Genomic DNA, 13,646 nt, shown 5'->3' with positions numbered 1-13,646 from the left:
CAAATTGCTCAAGAACACAAACCCTAGATTATTCAAAATTTGAAGTTTAAGGCTTCTAATCATGTTAAACAGCATCAATCTAGGTTATACAAGCATAATACATAAACAATTTAAGTCTAATTACACTAAAAAGCATCAAAATCAAATTGGGGAAAAATTAGCTCAAGAACACCTAATTTCGAATTTAATGGTGTTTAGGTGTAGAAATTTACCGTTTTTCTTGAGTAATTCTTAGATATCATCCTTCTCAACATGATTTTAGCAAAAAATTTGGTGATTAACGGTTAAAAATTGGGATTTTTGGGGGTGATTTTCGGGTTTTTCGGGGTCTTTTTTCGCAGTATTTGGGTGTTTATGTGTGTGGGTGAGTAAACTGATCGTTCAGCTATTTTTATTTTTTTTCTGGGTTTTGATCCCTCCGCGAGTCGCGGAGGTTTTGCACTGCAAACTCCGCGAGTCGCGGAGTTTACCTTTTTTTTTTTTTTTTTTTTTTTTTTTTTTTTTTTAATAATCTTTAACTTATAAAACAATTAAGAAATTAATTTTAAAATTTTGTTTCCCTTGTTATTTAGGACGAGGTCGTTTCGGATCGATGTCCTAGTCCGTCCCTCGACAAAATTTTAAAATTTGTCTTTTTGTAGCGATTGTTTTAAAAGCTAAGATTTTTGGGTTTTTTAATGTTTTTGGCATACTTTAAATCAATAAGATTAAAAATAATGATAATAAAAGTTCTCGTCCCTCCCTCGGGTAAAGCAATTTCGGTTCAAAGACCTAGTCTTCAACTTACGACGAATTTTAAAAATCATATTCTTAACTTAATGAGATAAAGTAAATTTTTGTTTTTAAATTCACACAACATAAATATAAAATTCAAAATTAATATTAAAAATTAAAAATTCACACCAAACTTAAAATTTGAAATGCATAAAATTAAAATTTCATATTTTAAAAATTAAAAATTCACATTTCATACCAAACTTATATTAATTTTTCAAATATTTACAATTTAAATATATTGTTTTTACAAAGTTTACAATATTAATTTAAGATTTAAATATTAATTTTTTAAAAATATGGTAAAAATAAAATTAAAAATCTTTTTGTCTTTTTATCCCACTTTAATCAATCAAATATTATCAAAAATATGCGCCCCTCTTTTCGGTAAAGTAATTTCGGTTCCAAGACCTAATTTAACTCATGACGAATTTTTGAAATATTTTGGGTTGATTGATTAAAGATATTTATACCTTAAGAATAAACGTTAAATTTCGCAGTGATGTAATAAATTTTTGAAGGATATCAATAATTTCGGTCGCCAAACCTAATTTTATTTAATACCAATTTAATACTTTTTAGCGAACAAATTAGCGTTTATTATCAAAAGGTTAAAAATAAATAAAAATAAAAACTGTACAGACATACCTGTGAAATAGATTTCTTAGTTATATGATCTATTATATTCATAAGATAGTCGGTTTAATTGGTTTTCCATGGCTGCATAGGCGTAACCTCGAGCATTCATTGTCTTTTCTTCTAAACATATGAACGGTCCGTCTCTGCATAAAGTAACAAATTCGGTATTTGAATAGGTTTGATTATTTGAACATTTTCCTCCATGTGACCATTTTCCGCATTTGTGACATCGTTCTAGGTGTCGTGCTCTTCTTTTCGCTGCGGATTTTGATTTTCCTTTACCAAATTGTAACTTATTATCTTCGCATCTGGATCCTTTTCTAACTCCGTCCATTCTTTCTCTGATTACTGATACTAATTCACTCGGTAGTATGTCATTATTTCTTTTAGTGATCAAAGCGTGTAGCATTAGACCATGGTTTAGTTCACAGGCAGTCTTCATTTCGTAAAAACCTAAAAAAAATAAAAATTCAGAATGGGGGGAGAAGACTAGTTCTTTAGGGTCTGCTAGGGAAAGACCATACGTGTTCCATTTTCGAGAACTACACGAAAACAGACAATCTAACTCTAACAGAAATATATATTATCTTTTAAAGACTTGATTCTCCCCACACTTAGTTAGCTGTGGTGTCGAAATTGTGATTAACTTCGTTGTCGACTTCCATCGGACCCTGTATGTAATGTTTAACTCTGTGACCATTAACTTTAAATTCAATCCCATTTGAATTTATCAATTCTATCGTTCCGTATGGGAAAACTCTTTTGACTATGAATGGTCCAGACCATCTTGATTTCAATTTTCCAGGAAATAGCTTGAATCGTGAATTGAAAAGAAGTACTCTGTCTCCTTCTTTGAATTCTTTTAAACTTCTGATTCTTTTATCATGCCATTTCTTCGTTCTTTCTTTATAGATTAACGAATTTTCGTATGCTTCATGTCTTAATTCTTCTAATTCGTTTAGTTGACTTAAACGTAGACGTCCGGCTTCATGTAAATCAAGATTACATGTCTTCAAAGCCCAAAATGCTTTGTGTTCAATTTCTACTGGAAGATGACATGCTTTTCCATACACAAGTCTAAAAGGTGTGGTTCCAATTGGAGTTTTGTAGGCTGTTCTAAAAGCCCAGAGTGCATCCTCCAATTTAATGGACCATTCCTTCGGATTTGATCCTACGGTTTTCTCTAGAATACGTTTTAAAGCTCGGTTTGTATTTTCAACTTGTCCACTTGTTTGTGGATGATATGCGGTGGAGATTTTATGAGTTACTCCATATCTTTTAAGAACTTTCTCAAGTTGATTATTACAGAAATGAGTACCCCGATCACTTATTAAAGCTTTCGGTGTTCCAAACCTTGCAAAAAGACGTTTTAAAAAGTTGACTACAACTCGTGCATCGTTAGTTGGGAGAGCTTGTGCTTCCGCCCATTTAGATACATAATCAATGGCTACGAGTATATATAGATTATTATGAGATTTTGGAAATGGACCCATAAAGTCAATACCCCAAATGTCAAATACTTCACATACTTGGATGACATTTTGTGGCATTTCATCACGTTGACTTATTTTTCCGGTCCTTTGACATGCATCACAGGATTTGCAAAGAAGGTGTGCGTCTTTGTAAATTGTAGGCCAATAGAATCCAGCTTCATAAACTTTTCTTGCTGTTAGTTGAGGCCCATAATACCCTCCTGTTGGTCCTGTGTGACAATGGTTTAAAATTTTACTAGCTTCATCTCCAAATACACATCGGCGTATTATTCCATCGGGACAACTTTTAAACAGATGTGGATCTTCCCAGAAATAGTGTTTTATATCACTGAAGAATTTCTTTCGTCTTTGGTACGATAATCCTTTTTCAAGGAATCCACAAACTAAGTAGTTTGCATAGTCTGCAAACCATGGGATTTCTTTATAATCTATCTTCAATAGATATTCATCAGGAAAGTTGTCTTGTATGGCCGATTCATTCAGAACTTCTAATTCGGGATTTTCAAGACGAGAAAGATGATCAGCGGCGAGATTTTCTGCTCCTCTTTTATCTCGGATTTCAATATCAAACTCTTGTAAGAGTAAGATCCAACGGATTAATCTTGGTTTAGCATCTTGTTTTGAAAATAGGTATCTAAGAGCAGAATGGTCGGTATAGACCACCGTTTTTGCTAGAACGAGATATGATCGAAATTTGTCAAAAGCAAAGACAATAGCAAGGAGTTCTTTTTCAGTAGTTGTATAGTTTGTTTGTGCTCCTTGTAATGTCTTACTAGCATAATATATAGGTTGAAATCGTTTTTCAATCCTTTGTCCTAAAACGGCTCCCATTGCAAAATCACTTGCATCGCACATTAGTTCAAATGGTAGATTCCAATTTGGTGTTATCATGATCGGTGCATTAGTGAGTTTTTCTTTAAGAATATTAAAAGATTTGATACATTCATCTGAAAAGATGAATGGCGCATCCTTTTCTAGGAGTTTATTCATAGGAGTGGCAATTTTTGAAAAATCTTTTATGAAACGTCGGTAAAAACCGGCATGCCCTAGAAAACTCCTAACTCCTCTAACATTGGTGGGATGTGGAAGTTTAGCAATTACATCTACTTTAGCTCTATCCACTTCGATTCCTTCTTTTGAAATTTTATGTCCAAGAACGATGCCTTCTTTAACCATGAAATGGCATTTCTCCCAATTAAGTACTAGATTTGATTTTTCGCATCTAATTAGCATTCGTTCCAGATTAACTAGACATGATTTAAATGTATCACCGAAGACTGAAAAGTCATCCATGAATACTTCCATGCATTCTTCTATCATGTCATGAAAAATCGCCATCATACACCTTTGAAAGGTTGCAGGGGCGTTGCAAAGTCCAAATGGCATGCGTTTGTAAGCAAAAGTACCATAAGGGCACGTGAATGTGGTTTTCTCTTGATCTTCGGGTGCTATTGGAATTTGAAAATATCCGGAAAATCCATCTAGAAAACAATAGTAACTATTTCCGGCTAATCTTTCCAACATTTGATCTATGAAAGGTAAGGGAAAGTGATCTTTTCTGGTGGCGTCATTTAATTTTCTATAATCAATACATACACGCCATCCTGTTACAGTCCTAGTAGGAATAAGCTCATTTTTCTCATTTGTGATGACAGTCATGCCACCCTTCTTAGGTACGCATTGAACTGGGCTTACCCATGGACTATCAGAAATTGGATATATCAAACCTGCATCTAGCAGTTTAATAATCTCTTTCTTAACTACATCTTGCATATTAGGATTTAGTCTTCGTTGGCGTTGCACATACGTTTTATGACCTTCTTCCATAAGGATTTTATGTGTGCAATACGAAGGACTTATTCCTTTAATATCATGAATCTTCCATGCAATGGCTGGTTTATGAGCTTTCAACACAGAAATGAGTTGTGATTTCTCATTTTCAGTAAGAGAAGACGATATTATTACAGGTAATTCAGATTCACCATGTAAATAAGCGTATTCCAAATGGTTTGGAAGTGGCTTTAATTCTAATTTCGGAGGTTCTTCTATCGATGATTTATATCGATATCTGTCTTCTTCTTTTAGCATTTGAATTTCTTCTGTTGTTGGTTCATATCCATTAGCTATAAGTGTAGCTAACATTTCAGCTTCATCAATTGGTTCATTACCTTCTCCTAAAGAACATTCTCCTGTTCCTTGTAATTCTGGAAATTCTTCTAATAATTCCGCATGTGCATCTATAGTTTGAATATAATAACATGTATCATCTGCAGATTGTGGTTGTTGCATTGCTCTATCAACTGAAAAGGTAACACTCTCATCCTCTATACTTAGGGTCAGTTTCTTACCGAACACGTCTATCATTGCTTTAGCCGTGTTTAAGAATGGTCTTCCTAATATGAGAGGAACTTGAGAATCTTCTTCCATGTCCAAAACAACAAAATCTACTGGAAATACTAAAGTACCAACTTTAACTAGCATGTTCTCCATTATCCCTCTAGGATATTTTATTGATCTATCGGCTAGTTGTATGCTTATTCTGGTTGGTTTTAATTCTCCGAGGTCTAGTTTAGCGTATAGTGAATACGGCATTAGATTTATACTAGCACCTAAATCTGCTAATGCTTCTATTGAACTAAGACTACCCAGAAAACATGGAATTGTGAAACTTCCTGGATCATATAGTTTTTCTGGTATCTTATTCAACAGCACTGCTGAACAATTAGCATTCATAGTGACAGCCGAGAGTTCTTCCATTTTCTTTCTATTCGTGATTAGATCTTTCAAGAATTTAGCATATCTTGGCATTCCTGAAATTACATCAATGAAAGGAAGATTTACATTTATCTGTTTAAACATATCCAAGAATTTGGATTGCTCGGCTTCAAGTTTCTCTTTCTTCATTTTACTCGGATAAGGAAGTGGTGGTTGGTATGGTTTAACATAAGGTTTATCCTTAACTGTGTTATCTTCATTAACCTTTTCAACTACCGGTTCTTTTTCCTTATCTTGATCAGGTTGTGGTTCTTGTGGAGTAGGAATAGTTTCATCAGAAGTTACAGGTATTTCAGGTGATTTAAGTGTTGTACCACTTCTTGTGGTAATAGCTTTAGCTGTTTCATTCCGGGGGTTAGCATTTGTATCGCTTGGTAGACTTCCCGGTTTTCTTTCACCTATTAACCTTGCTAGGTTACTTACTTCTTGTTCCAGATTTTGAATAGAAGCTTGTTGATTTCTAAATGCTTGAGCATTTTGTTCATTGGTTTGTTTTTGAGATGTGAAAAACTGCGTTTGAGTTTCAACTAGCTTCGTCATCATATCTTCTAAATTCGGCTTTTTATCATCGGTTTGTTGTGGTGGTTTGTTTTGAAAATTCGGTCTTTGCTGATTGTAAGTATTATTGGAAACTTGTTGATTGCTAGGACCTTGTTGGTTGTTGTATGGAATATTTCGGTTATAATTCTGGTTTTGATTGTAAATCGGTCTTGGCGGTTGATAATTATTCTGATAATTATTTCCAGGCCTTTGGTTTATGTATGAAATATTCTCTCTTTGTTCCATTGTTAATTCAATACTGAGACAATCTTTTGTCAAATGTGGTCCTCCACACTGCTCACAACTAATTCGTATTGAGTGAATATCCTTAGTCATCTTTTCCATTCGTCTCTCGAAAGCATCTATCTTTGCGGAAATGGAATCTAAGTCATGGCTAGAATCGGCTCTAGCTGCTTTAGATGATCTAATGATATCTTTTTCTTGGTGCCACTCATGTGAGTGGGAAGCAGTATTATCAATAATTTTGTAAGCATCAGTTTCGGTTTTCTTCATAATAGAACCACCAGCTGCTATATCTATGTCTTTTCTTGTAGTGATGTCGCATCCTTGGTAGAATATTTGTACTATTTGACAGGTGTCTAAACCATGTTGCGGACATCCTCTTAACAACTTTCCATATCTTGTCCACGCCTCATATAGAGTTTCATTTGGCTTCTGTGTGAACGTAACAATTTCTGCTTGAAGTCTTACGGCTTTTGATGCAGGAAAGAATTGTTTAAGAAATTTGTCAATTAAAACATCCCATGTATCGATCGCCCCTTCAGGTAACGATTCCAACCAATCTTTGGCTTCTCCCTTTAAAGTCCAGGGAAATAACATGAGATATATCTGTTCATCCTCCACTTCTCGTATTTTAAATAGTGTGCAGATCCTATTAAAGGTACGTAGATGTTCATTTGGATCTTCCTTCGGCGCACCACTAAATTGGCATTGATTAGTCACCATGTGTAGAATTTGTCCTTTGATTTCATAATCTGGCGCATTAATGTCTGGATGAGTAATTGCGTGACCTTGGCCAGTGCGTTTAGCTCTCATTCGGTCTTCCATACTTAAAGGTTCCAGATTCTCCATAATTGAATTTGTTGAATCGGTATCACTAGATGCTTCAGATTTAATGGTTCGTTCCTCAACAATCTCTGTTTGAATGATTGGTGGTTCCGGAGGAAAGTTTAATGGTTCAGGATCTATGAACCGTTCCTGAATATTTTCTGGATTCTCAATTGTGAGGTTGGGTTCAAAAAATGGATTATCGGTAATTTGAACTGAAGTACTTGGTCTACTGGATGACGATTCTAAAGAAAAATCAACGGCGGTTATATTTGCTAAATGTCTTGATCTAGTTACAGGTGGTGAACGTACAAAAGGTGATGAACGTCTTGCTCGGTGCATTCACAGAATATCCTATTAGTTTTTAAAAGGAAAGAAAATTTATAATAAGTTATCCAATCGATAGACTTTTCTGATTTTGCCCACGTTTCGAATAGCCAAAAGATGCAGCAGAGGGGCAGGATTCGTTTGGTCTCAATATAATTGAGGACTGTTTGGCTCCAATAACCCGGTCCACGTACAAATCCAACTATTACTACGAACCAGAAAATTTTGATGTCTATTAATTTAACCACTTAAAATAAATTTTCGTAATTTTAAGAAATTTAGATAAGAAGTAGAAAAAAAATCTAAGTCCTAAAAACTAGAATGGCGAGAAATAAGAGAGAAAAAGAGAGTTCGTCGAAAAAGGTCGAAAAAGAAAAATGGTTGAAAAATAAAAGGTGACGGAAAAATAAAAGAAACTTATAAAAACTTAAAAATACTTAACTAATTTAACCTTATTACTACAACTAACTTAAAATTATAATCGCAAATTGAAATTACTAATTGAAATGATAATTGATACATAGTAAAAGGTCTAAAAATATTAAAGCTTACAGGAAAAACTAATTCCCAAATGGAAATAACTTAAAAAGAAACTAAAACTTAAAAAGGCGTCGCAAAATTCTAAAGCACCTAAATCTTAGTCTAAAGAAAAAGCACTTAAGGAATTCTACGGCAAAGCCTAAAAATCTAGGAGTAAAAATAATTATAGCAAAAACTAAGTTTAAAATTAAATATGAGCTAAAAAATACAAATATTACGCTACAACGATTAAAAAGGGACAAAATATAAAAATATATAAAAAGTTGTAAAAAGTACAATTTTTATAAAAATATTATTTTTATATTATTTATTTTATAAAACTATTAATTTTACAATTTAATAAAACTAATTTAACTAAAATATATAAATAAAAAGTAAAAGTAAAATTAAAACTAATAATAATAATAATAATAATAAGGTTTAATTAATAATTAATATTAATAATATCCCGTAATTAATGCTCGATTAGGGCTTCCTTGTCGCCTGTCAGAAACCCTCCGCGAGTCGCGGCAATTAAAGAAGAAAACCCCGCGAGTCGCGGGGTTCAGGAATTCAGTTGACAGCTTTGTGTTTTTACGCGTTTTTCTTTATTTTTTATTTTTTTTTTTTATTTTATGTTTTCTGTTTTTTTATATTTAAATAAACGATTTTAAAATAAAACTTATATTTTTATAAACTAAAATAGAAATAAAGAAACTTATAAAACTTAAATATTTACAAAATCTTAAAAATACATATATTTTTGTTTTTCTTTTTATATTTTTGAATAATTAAAACGTATTTTTACAAAAGCGAATTTTTAATAAAAGTAACTAAAAATCTTTTTTTTTTATTAGTATATTAGCGTTGCGCTTCCGGCGTTTAAGAGTTCCCCGGCAGCGGCGCCAAAAATAACTTGATGCGAAGCGAGGTGTATATAAAATAGTTATTATTTTACTAGGAAAACACTATTAAATACGATACAATTTTACACAAGATATTTATTTATTTATAGAATGGATATACTTAAACCTTGCTACAACACTTATAGGCAGTGTACCTAATCGTACAGCAGTGTAGTTTTTAGTAAGTCCGGTTCGTTCCACAGGGAAATCTTTAAACAAAGCTCAACGCTATATTAGTTTACTTTTATAAAAATACAAATATATATATAAGTAATATTATTATTATAAAGGGGGGTTTTTACCGTTTAATGACCGGTTTGTCGATTTTAAAACTTTAGTCGCAGTTAAAACCTAATGTAAAATATAAAATAAATACAAAACTTAAATTAAAGCGTAAAGTAAATAATGATAATGAAATTGCGAATAATAAAAGTGCGATAAAATAAACTTGCGATAATTAAAAAGTACGATAATTAAAAGTGCGATAAAATAAAATAAATAAAAGTGCGATAATTAGAAGTGCAATTAAATATAAAATAAAGGAAATTAAATATGAAATAAAAGAATTATGCTTATTTAAACTTCCGTAATCATGATGTTTGACGTGTTGATTTTAGTTTTATGCCCATGGGTTAATTGTCCTTTGTCCTGGATTATTCAATATGTCCGTCTGGTTTTTGTCCATAACAGTCCATCAGTCATAAATATAAATTGCAAGTGTCCTTGTCAAATTATTATTATACCCGAAGATAAATATTCCAACTAATTGGGGATTCGAATTGTAACAAGGTTTTAATACTTTGTTTAATGAATACACCAGGTTATCGACTGCGTGTAAATCAAGGTTTTACTACTTTGTTAACAATTACACCAATTACCCTTGAATGTAATCTCACCCCTATTTTAATTATTCTAGTGGCTATTAATCCATTCCCGTGTCCGGTTAAATGAACGATTATTCGTACATATAAATACCCCGCCCATCGTGTCCGATCGAGTGTATATGGTAATTTATAGGGACGCCCAATTGTAAATCTTTATATTAACATTAACAAACTTTCATTTAGTTAAACAAATATAAAGCCCATTAATAGCCCATAGTCTAGTTTCCACAAGTGTCGTTCTTTTGTCCAAACCCCAATTATGGTACAAAGCCCAATTACCCAATTTTAGTAATTAGCCCAACATCATGATTACTTCGTTTTAAATAAGCATAATAATAACTTAGCTACGAGACATTAATATAAAAAGGTTGAACATAACTTACAATGATTAAAAATAGCGTAGCGTTACACGGACAGAATTTCGACTTACACCCTTACAACATTCGCTAACATACCCTTATTATTAGAATTAAAATTAAAATTAAAATATAAATTATATATATATATATAAGTTTTACGTATGAAGAGGAAGGAAAAAGATGATTAATTTGATCAGAATTCGGTTGGCTTTATAGCCAGAGTTGAAAATTGGGGCTCCGCGACTCGCGGCAAAATGCCCTTAAAACTCCGCGAGTCGCGGAGATGTATTTACAGCTCACACCCTTGGAGTTTCCTGCTGCCGACGGTTTTTAATATATATATATAATATATATATAATTAATATAATTAATTATATATTATATTATATTTATATACATAGTTAACTTGTAATTTTTAGTCCGTTGCGTCGAGCGTTAAGAGTTGACTCTGGTCCCGGTTCCGGATTTTCGAACGTCCTTGCGTACAATTTAATATCTTGTACTTTGCGTTTTGAATCTTGTACTCTTGTGATTTCGAGACGTTTCTTATCAATAATTGGAACCTTTTTGATTGTCTTTTGTACTTTTGAGCTTTTTGGTCGTTTGCGTCTTCAATTCGTCGAATCTGTCTTTTGTCTTCACCTTTTATTATTTAAACGAATATCACTTGTAAATAGAACAATTGCAACTAAAAGCTTGTCTTTCTTGAGGAATAATGCTATGAAATATATGTTCGTTTTTAGCATTATCAATCATCCAAATTCAACAACGGTTGAAAACCGCCCAAAGTCGACAAAAGAGCTACGCTGACATTAAAAGAAAAGATATAGAATTTGAAATTGGAGAGATGGTCATGCTTAAAGTTGCACCTTGGAAAGGCGTTGTTCGATTTGGTAAACGAGGGAAATTAAATCCAAGGTATATTGGACCATTCAAGATTATTGATCGTGTCGGACCAGTAGCTTACCGACTTGAGTTACCTCAACAACTCGCGGCTGTACATAACACTTTCCACGTCTCGAATTTGAAGAAATGTTTTGCTAAAGAAGATCTCACTATTCCGTTAGATGAAATCCAAATCAACGAAAAACTTCAATTCATCGAAGAACCCGTCGAAATAATGGATCGTGAGGTTAAAAGACTTAAGCAAAACAAGATACCAATTGTTAAGGTTCGATGGAATGCTCGTAGAGGACCTGAGTTCACCTGGGAGCATGAAGATCAGATGAAGAAGAAATACCCGCATCTATTTCCAGAAGATTCGTCAACACCTTCAACAGCTTAAAATTTCGGGACGAAATTTATTTAACGGGTAGGTACTGTAGTGACCCGAACTTTTCCATGTTTATATATATTAATTGAGATTGATGTTTACATGATTAAATGTTTCCAACATGTTAAGCAATCAAACTTGTTAAGACTTGGTTAATTGAAATATGTTTCATATAGAGAATTGACCACCCAAGTTGACCGGTGATTCACGAACGTTAAAACTTGTAAAAACTATATGATGACATATATATGGATATATATATATAGTTAACATGATACTATGATAAGTAAACATATCATTAAGTATATTAACAATGAACTACATATGTAAAAACAAGACTACTAACTTAATGATTTTTAAACGAGACATATATGTAACGATTATCGTTGTAAAGATATTTAATGTATATATATCATATTAAGAGATATTCATACATAATAATATCATGATAATATAATAATTTAAAATCTCATTTGATATTATAAACATTGGGTTAACAACATTTAACAAGATCGTTAACCTAAAGGTTTCAAAACAACACTTACATGTAACGACTAACGATGACTTAACGACTCAGTTAAAATGTATATACATGTAGTGTTTTAATATGTATTTGTACACTTTTGAAAGACTTCAATACACTTACCAAAATACTTCTACTTAACAAAAATGCTTACAATTACATCCTCGTTCAGTTTCATCAACAATTCTACTCGTATGCACCCGTATTCGTACTCGTACAATACACAGCTTTTAGATGTATGTACTATTGGTATATACACTCCAATGATCAGCTCTTAGCAGCCCATGTGAGTCACCTAACACATGTGGGAACCATCATTTGGCAACTAGCATGAAATATCTCATAAGATTACAAAAATATGAGTAATCATTCATGACTTATTTACATGAAAACAAAATTACATATCCTTTATATCTAATCCATACACCAACGACCAAAAACACCTACAAACACTTTCATTCTTCAATTTTCTTCATCTAATTGATCTATCTCAAGTTCTATCTTCAAGTTCTAAGTGTTCTTCATATATTCTACAAGTTCTAGTTACATAAAATCAAGAATACTTTCAAGTTTGTTAGCTCACTTCCAATCTTGTAAGGTGATCATCCAACCTCAAGAAATCTTTGTTTCTTACAGAAGGTTATCATTCTAATACAAGGTAATAATCATATTCAAACTTTGGTTCAATTTCTATAACTATAACAATCTTATTTCAAGTGATGATCTTACTTGAACTTGTTTTCGTGTCATGATTCTGCTTCAAGAACTTCGAGCCATCCAAGGATCCATTGAAGCTAGATCCATTTTTTCTATTTTCCAGTAGATTTATCCAAGGAACTTAAGGTAGTAATGATGTTCATAACATCATTCGATTCATACATATAAAGCTATCTTATTCGAAGGTTTAAACTTGTAATCACTAGAACATAGTTTAGTTAATTCTAAACTTGTTCGCAAACAAAAGTTAATCCTTCTAACTTGACTTTTAAAATCAACTAAACACATGTTCTATATCTATATGATATGCTAACTTAATGATTTAAAACCTGGAAACACGAAAAACACCGTAAAACCGGATTTACGCCGTCGTAGTAACACCGCGGGCTGTTTTGGGTTAGTTAATTAAAAACTATGATAAACTTTGATTTAAAAGTTGTTATTCTGAGAAAATGATTTTTAGTATGAACATGAAACTATATCCAAAAATTATGGTTAAACTCAAAGTGGAAGTATGTTTTCTAAAATGGTCATCTAGACGTCGTTCTTTCGACTGAAATGACTACCTTTACAAAAACGACTTGTAACTTATTTTTCCGACAATAAACCTATACATTTTCTGTTTAGATTCATAAAATAGAGTTCAATATGAAACCATAGCAATTTGATTCACTCAAAACGGATTTAAAATGAAGAAGTTATGGGTAAAACAAGATTGGATAATTTTTCTCATTTTAGCTACGTGAAAAATGGTAACAAATCTATTCCAACCATAACTTAATCAACTTGTATTGTATATTATGTAATCTTGAGATACCATAGACACGTATACAATGTTTCGACCTATCAT

This window comes from Rutidosis leptorrhynchoides, chromosome 2 (genome assembly GCF_046630445.1).
Source record: "Rutidosis leptorrhynchoides isolate AG116_Rl617_1_P2 chromosome 2, CSIRO_AGI_Rlap_v1, whole genome shotgun sequence".
Lineage (NCBI taxonomy): Eukaryota > Viridiplantae > Streptophyta > Magnoliopsida > Asterales > Asteraceae > Rutidosis > Rutidosis leptorrhynchoides.
Note: the sequence above shows the minus strand (reverse complement) of the source record.